At 35.6% G+C, this 6,487-nt stretch overlaps 1 protein-coding gene and 1 pseudogene across 7 annotated transcripts in view; one reads left to right on the forward strand and one right to left on the reverse strand.

Annotated features, from left to right (window-relative positions):
- Positions 1-6,487, forward strand: part of LOC106874846 (uncharacterized) — a 719,848-nt gene that overhangs the window by 388,015 nt on the left and 325,346 nt on the right. The gene's annotated exons all lie outside the window — the stretch shown is intronic.
- LOC128248437 (5S ribosomal RNA) lies at positions 3,131-3,248 on the reverse strand (annotated as a pseudogene).

A 6,487-nucleotide genomic window follows, 5' to 3' on the forward strand; every position in this document is an offset into this window, starting at 1 on the left:
CTCAGAACGTAAAGACAGACGAAATACCGCTAAACATTTCGCCCGGCGTGCTAACATTTCTTATTTCTTTATTGCCCACAAGGGGCTAAACACAGAGGGGACAAACAAGGACAGACAAACAGATTAAGTCGATTATATCGATCCCAGTGCGTAACTGGTACTTATTTAATCGACCTCGAAAGGATGAAAGCAAAGTCGACCTCGGCGGAATTGGAACTCAAAACGTAAAGACAGACGAAATACCGCTAAGCATTTCGCCCGGCGTGCTAGCGTTTCTGCCAGCTCACCGCTTTGGCTCGCTATTTTTATCGTCGCTGTTGTGTTAGTGCTGTTGCTCTTTGTTATTGTTCTTTTTATTGGTTCGGTATTTGTTATAATTTCTGTGTTTGTTATTATATACTGAGTTAATCTTTGTTCATGTTCATAGGACAAATTGTTTCGTTAGGATCAATGGCGTGGGCCAGAGTCTCTCTTCATTGATCTTATGTAGTCTCAAGTTCATGGATAACTTCCTCGTTTCCTCCCTCCCTCCTTCCCTCTCTTCCTTCGTCCCGTCCTTCCTTCGTCCCGTCCTTCCTTCCTTTCTTCCTTTCTTTCTTTCCCCGCTTTCTCCCTTTAGTCATTCAAGAACTGGAAAAAGGGTCAAAGATGCTGCTCTTCTCACTAAAATTTCCCCTTCCTGCACTTTTTATCATACTCTGCATTCTTACTCTTTCGCTCTTTTTCTCCCTTCCACCTTTCTCTCACTTTCTCTCTCTCACTCTCTCGCTCGCTCTTTCTCTCTCTTTATGTCTCTCTTTGTCTTTCTCTTTTTCTCCTTTCTCTGTGCATTTTCTCTCTACCTGCTTTCTATCTCTCATTTTCTTCTCGCCATTTTTCTCTCTACGCCATTAATACCTTTTCTCTCTCCTTTATTTTCTAACTTCTCTCTCTTTCTCACTATCTATCTATCTATCTATCTATCTATCTATCTATCTATCTATCTATCTATCTATCTATCTATCTGTGTCTGACACACTCAAATTCCTTTTTTGCGTGTATTTGTATTCGTGTGTGTGTGTGTGTATTTTTCTTGTGAATCGGGGAAAATTCTGAGCAACATCGAGAAAACCGATAAAATAGTGTTTTTCCGAGTTACATAGACATTCCTTTATTATTCTGACCATCGTAAATGAAATAAAACAATAATTGGTCCATTAGAAACCTATAACTAACGACGTAATTGTTCGCAAAATGCAATGTAAAATAAAATATCATAAAACAGAAATATAGACAATTTACAGACAAGCAACTGAACAAAGAGACAGACTGGTAAATAGACAGAAGAAGAAATAGACACATAGACAGCGAAAGACAGACAGGCAGGCAGACAGACAGATAGACAGACAGACAGACAGACTGACTGACAAACATACAATGTGCATAGCAAAGAATCAAAAAAACATATCTAGATCGATTCTTATTCAAGCAAAACAAAGCCAGTCATGTGTGGATTGATGTAGAGACAGACTGTTGTGACAATGTTGCTCAATGATCAATTATTCAAACTATGTGCGTTGCCTAGAAAAATATCTTATCCTTATCCCTCTCTCCCACTATAAAATGCTAAACCCAGGACAAATGAATGCATTATAAACAATGCTGATACGTATTTTCCGGTGTGTATATTGTTAATTCATGTAATACATTTAACATCATTGTTAATTCTGAATTTTAAGTCTTTTTGGTGTATGGATTTCTATGAAGTATTATTTTTTGCAATGGCCGACATAACAGCATTTAGAAATGCTTCACATCCCACCAGCATTACATATCTTCGTGTTGATGTGATATTATTAATAGCTGTACTGGTGGCAGTCTTCTTATTTCTTTCTGTTGGTGATTGTGATAGTGGTGGTAGTTTGTATTGGTGAGGATAATCGTATGCGTGGTCATAGCAGTAGTAGTAATTGTGGTGGTAGTTGTATTATCTGGTTATAGTAGAGGCAGTAGTGGTTCTGGTAACTGTATATATAGTAGGATTTGCATTGTTGTAGTTTCACTTTTTGTCAGCTGTAGTGTATCCAAGACTCCACTATCCATATATATATATATACACACACACACACACACAAATCTATTTAGTAAAATGAAATAAAAGCTTGGCTAATCATTTCATATAATGAGGATGAAGATGATGGTGTTAGCAACAAGAGAAACAACAGCAACAACAACAACAGCAACAACAACAACAATAATAATAATTCTCCAATAGTTAAATTGGTTTCGGAAATAGTTTAATCTCCGCCCAATTTCATCAGATTTCCTCTAATATAACTGTTAGTTACATTCCTTCACACCTCAACGTTTTGATAATTGTTACGTTCTAACATCTTGCTGTATAAGCGTTTGAATTATGCAAATTGGAAAAATGGCAGTATTTTAACAAGCTACTGAATTATACCCCCACCGTCACGTGTAACAACAACAACAACAACAACAATAATAATAATACATACGAAAATGAAGGCTAAAGAATATTCGAAACAACTGTAGAAAATATTACATACTTCAATATGCTAAATTTCTCGACAGCATAGATAATACCTGCTCACATTTATACGCATGCTCACATATCTCTCGTCACGCACCAACACCTGTCTATACACCTAATGCTTGAATTTAAAAATTGTTGAAAAAGTACTCCATATATACGACTAGACACTGATTCACTAGCCACTGATTCTAGCCACTGATTCACTCCGTCGTTACTCAAAATTTCTCGCTGCTTGTTTCAGTCATTTGACTGCGGCCATGCTGTAACACCGCCTTTAGTCGAGAGCAAATCGACCCCAGGACTTATTCTTTGTAAGCCTACTACTTATTCTATCGTTCTCTTTTGCCGAACCACTAAGTTACGGGGACGTAAACACACCAGCATCGGTTGTCAAGCGATGTTGAGGAGACAAACACAGACACACACAAACACACACACATATACGACGGGCTTCTTTCAGCTTTGGTCAGCCCGAAGCCATAGTAGAAGACACTTGCCCAAGGTGTCATACAGAGGAACTGAACCCGGAACCATGTGGTTGGTAAGCAACCTATTTACTACACAGTCACTCCTACGCCTATAAAAGTCTGCCACGCTTAAAGCACCTAGGTTTCCCAAGCGGTCACCCATCTAAGTACTCATTAGGCTCGACGTTGCTTAACTTCGGTAATCGGACGAGAACCGGTGCTTTCAATGTGATATATTATCTAGGGTTGAATTACGTGTAAGTTATCCCTGGAATTTCACGTTTTCGATCTTGAGGCTTTTTAGTATTGGATACGTATAACTTCTAACAGCAATTCACAAAATTCAGCCTCAAATAAGAACTGCTACACGGTTCGAAACCATTGAGCATTCTTTCGTATGAACGTTTTCTTTTACGAGTTTTACTCCAATTAGGAAAACTGGCAGAATATGTATGTATGTACGTATGTATGTGTGTGTGTGTGTGTGTATATGTGTGTGTGTGTGTGTGTGTGTGTGTGTGTGTGTGTGTGTGTGCGCGCATGTATCAAAACAAGGTAGATGTAAAAAATAGTATTCGAATACCAAAGGCAGAGAAAAAAATATTTCATTGAAGTTAAAAAGGTTCACAGACTGTCACTCAGATATACATGCAACCAATCATCTGAGGGTCGTGAGCATTTAGCTAAATTTCTCATAACTTTGATGATTGGATGTGTAATATGAATGTCTAAGAAACAGTTTGTGAAGCTTTTCAGCTTCATTAAAACCACTCTCTTTCTCTCACACACACGCACACACAATCAATTCAAATAAACGAACAATAAAATTAACAATAATAGACAAGAGAACGAGTGCAAGGAATGTATTATTTTGACGCTCAGTAAAACGAAAGTGATTTTGACGTTTCGAGCATAGCTCTTCGTCGTAAAAAAAGAAAGGAAAAGAAATTGCCAACTGCACGTAGCATTTTGGTTTGGTCCTCGTATCTGAAGCAGTTGTATGAGCAAGTTGTGAATCGGAGGACTGATATGGAATCGGATTTATTAACAAGTAAATTATAAAAGAATATAACATATTCTTCTCTTTGAACATTGAAGAATTGAGAACTTCTCTTTGCATTTGCAAACCTTGGTCACATATTCAAAATGCAGAAATGTGTGTATGTATCTGTAAGTGTGTATATATGTGTCTGTTGTATATAAATATATATATATGTATGTATATCTATCTATCTATCTATCTATCTATCTATCTATCTATCTATCTATCTATCTATCTATCTCTATCTCTCTCTATATATATATCCATCCATATACATGCGTGCATGCATACATATTTTATGCCCGCTCTACATTCAATTCATTATTTTGCTGACTGCATTTGACAATGCTATGTTTTCGATATAGTTGTTGCTATCAGCAAATATAAATCAATTAGTTGATTAGTAGTTGTATCAGCAATATGTATTGTATGCAAAGCTTTCGCTGTTCAATATGATCATGAAAGAGTCTTGAGAAAAACAAAAGCAACAGAAAAAGCGCCGAAACTGAGATATAAACAGAATCGAGCATGTTTTTGGCAGAGTATACAGCATTGTTTATTTGCTTGCCCTTGAGAAATATATTTCCTGTTTCTCAGTCATAATCAATATCATTGAGAAGTTAATTGGCCAGGGAAGTTTATGAAACAACTTGATTAATCTATTGTCAAATCTATAGAAAAAAAGAATTAAACAAAATTCGAAAATGTATCTCACAAACAATTTCTCACTGCAATCGAAGAAAATGACGTCCATTTTGCTTATTTAACTAACAATTACGTTCGTAAAATTCTAGTTTACCGTATCTTTGCGAGCTTTTGTTTTAGAAATTAGAACAATTAATTTTATATATATTGCTTTTATTTTCTTCACACTGGATCTGATCTAACTTCGAGTATAATTTTTTACTTTTCTTTACCGTCCACACATATAACGTAGATACATGTGTTTTACTAGGTTTTCGACCCAAAATATTTGTATCTAAAATGTTAGGTAGTTTGTAAATTAATGAAGCGGCAGTTTTTCTCATGAATATTGAGACGTAATAATCTTAGAAGAAGGTTTAGTCAATTGCTAAGAAGTTCGCTTCACAATTGTAAGTTATAGTGGTGGGTTCGACCTCTGGGTCTCTTATCTTTGGCAAATGTATTTTACCATAGCCTCGGATCGATTTATGCACTATGAGTGAAAATGGTGACGCTTCAGGTCAATAGAACCTGTCAAGTGGATTGTAACTGCTATTCGAAGCGCCGTCCATGTTACATATTGGCTTGGAAATTAGGTCAAGAATGCACGTATCACATATTATTTCAACGAGTAATTCAGCTGATGTAATAAATAAATGCTCATCATCGAAACCCAAGGAACGCCAATATATCTAATCTCTTCGATTTCCTCTTGTTCCAGGACAAGATCTTTATTTCTATTTAATATTGATTTAAAATTTTGGCACTAGGCCAGCAAGTTCGGGGGAGGGCCTAATCGATTACATCGACTCCAGTTTTCAAATGGTACTTATTTTATCGACCCCTAAAAGATAGCAGTGTCAACCTCGGCGGAATTTGAACTCAGAACGTAAAAACGGACGAAATGCCGCTAAGCATTTTACCCGGCGTGCTAAGGATTCTGCCAGCTCACTTTCTTTTTTCTTTTATTTAATGTTAAGCTTTATAATATTTAGTCTTGTCTCGAGTTCGATATTTCAGTTTGTGTTGTTCGGGCTCCATAAAATATCAAATAAAATATTGGAGACCTACAAAATTAGGTGACGTTTGTTTGTGTCGGCAAAACTGCTTCGTGTGTTGGTTCTGATTGTTAGAAATGAGACTCAAAATTTGCTCTCGTAAATACATTTGGCATTCTTATAAATAAAGGCAACATTGTACAATGCAGTCTGGGTGCATTATGTCTAAAAATAACAACAAACAAACGAGCGCTATGATTACAGTTAGAATATCTGTGATTAGGGCAAAACACGGTCAAAATAACAACTTCATTAACGACAGCAACCATTAAAATAAAATTTTCTTGTACAATAAGAAGAGATGAGTCCTGAAATTTCAAACAATTTTTTCTAATCTTCCAAATGAACACAAACATCATCTCCCAACCTCGCTCCCACCATTCCATCTCGTTAGAAAATTACTCGTGTTTTCTTTGAAAGAATTTCGTATTGTTTCTTAAAGAAATTAATTTCAATTCTCATACAAGCAATTATTATTTTCGAAAGTATATTTTATTTCATGCATTATTTTGTTGCTATTGTTGTTAATATTCTTGCCATGACAATCATTTTCAAATATATATGTATGTATATATATATGTACATGTATATATATATGTACATGTATATATATATGTACATGTATATATATATGTACATGTATATATATGTACATGTATATATATATGTACATGTATGTATATATATATATATATATATA

The sequence above is a fragment of the Octopus bimaculoides genome, chromosome 7 (genome assembly GCF_001194135.2).
Source record: "Octopus bimaculoides isolate UCB-OBI-ISO-001 chromosome 7, ASM119413v2, whole genome shotgun sequence".
Classification (NCBI taxonomy): domain Eukaryota; kingdom Metazoa; phylum Mollusca; class Cephalopoda; order Octopoda; family Octopodidae; genus Octopus; species Octopus bimaculoides.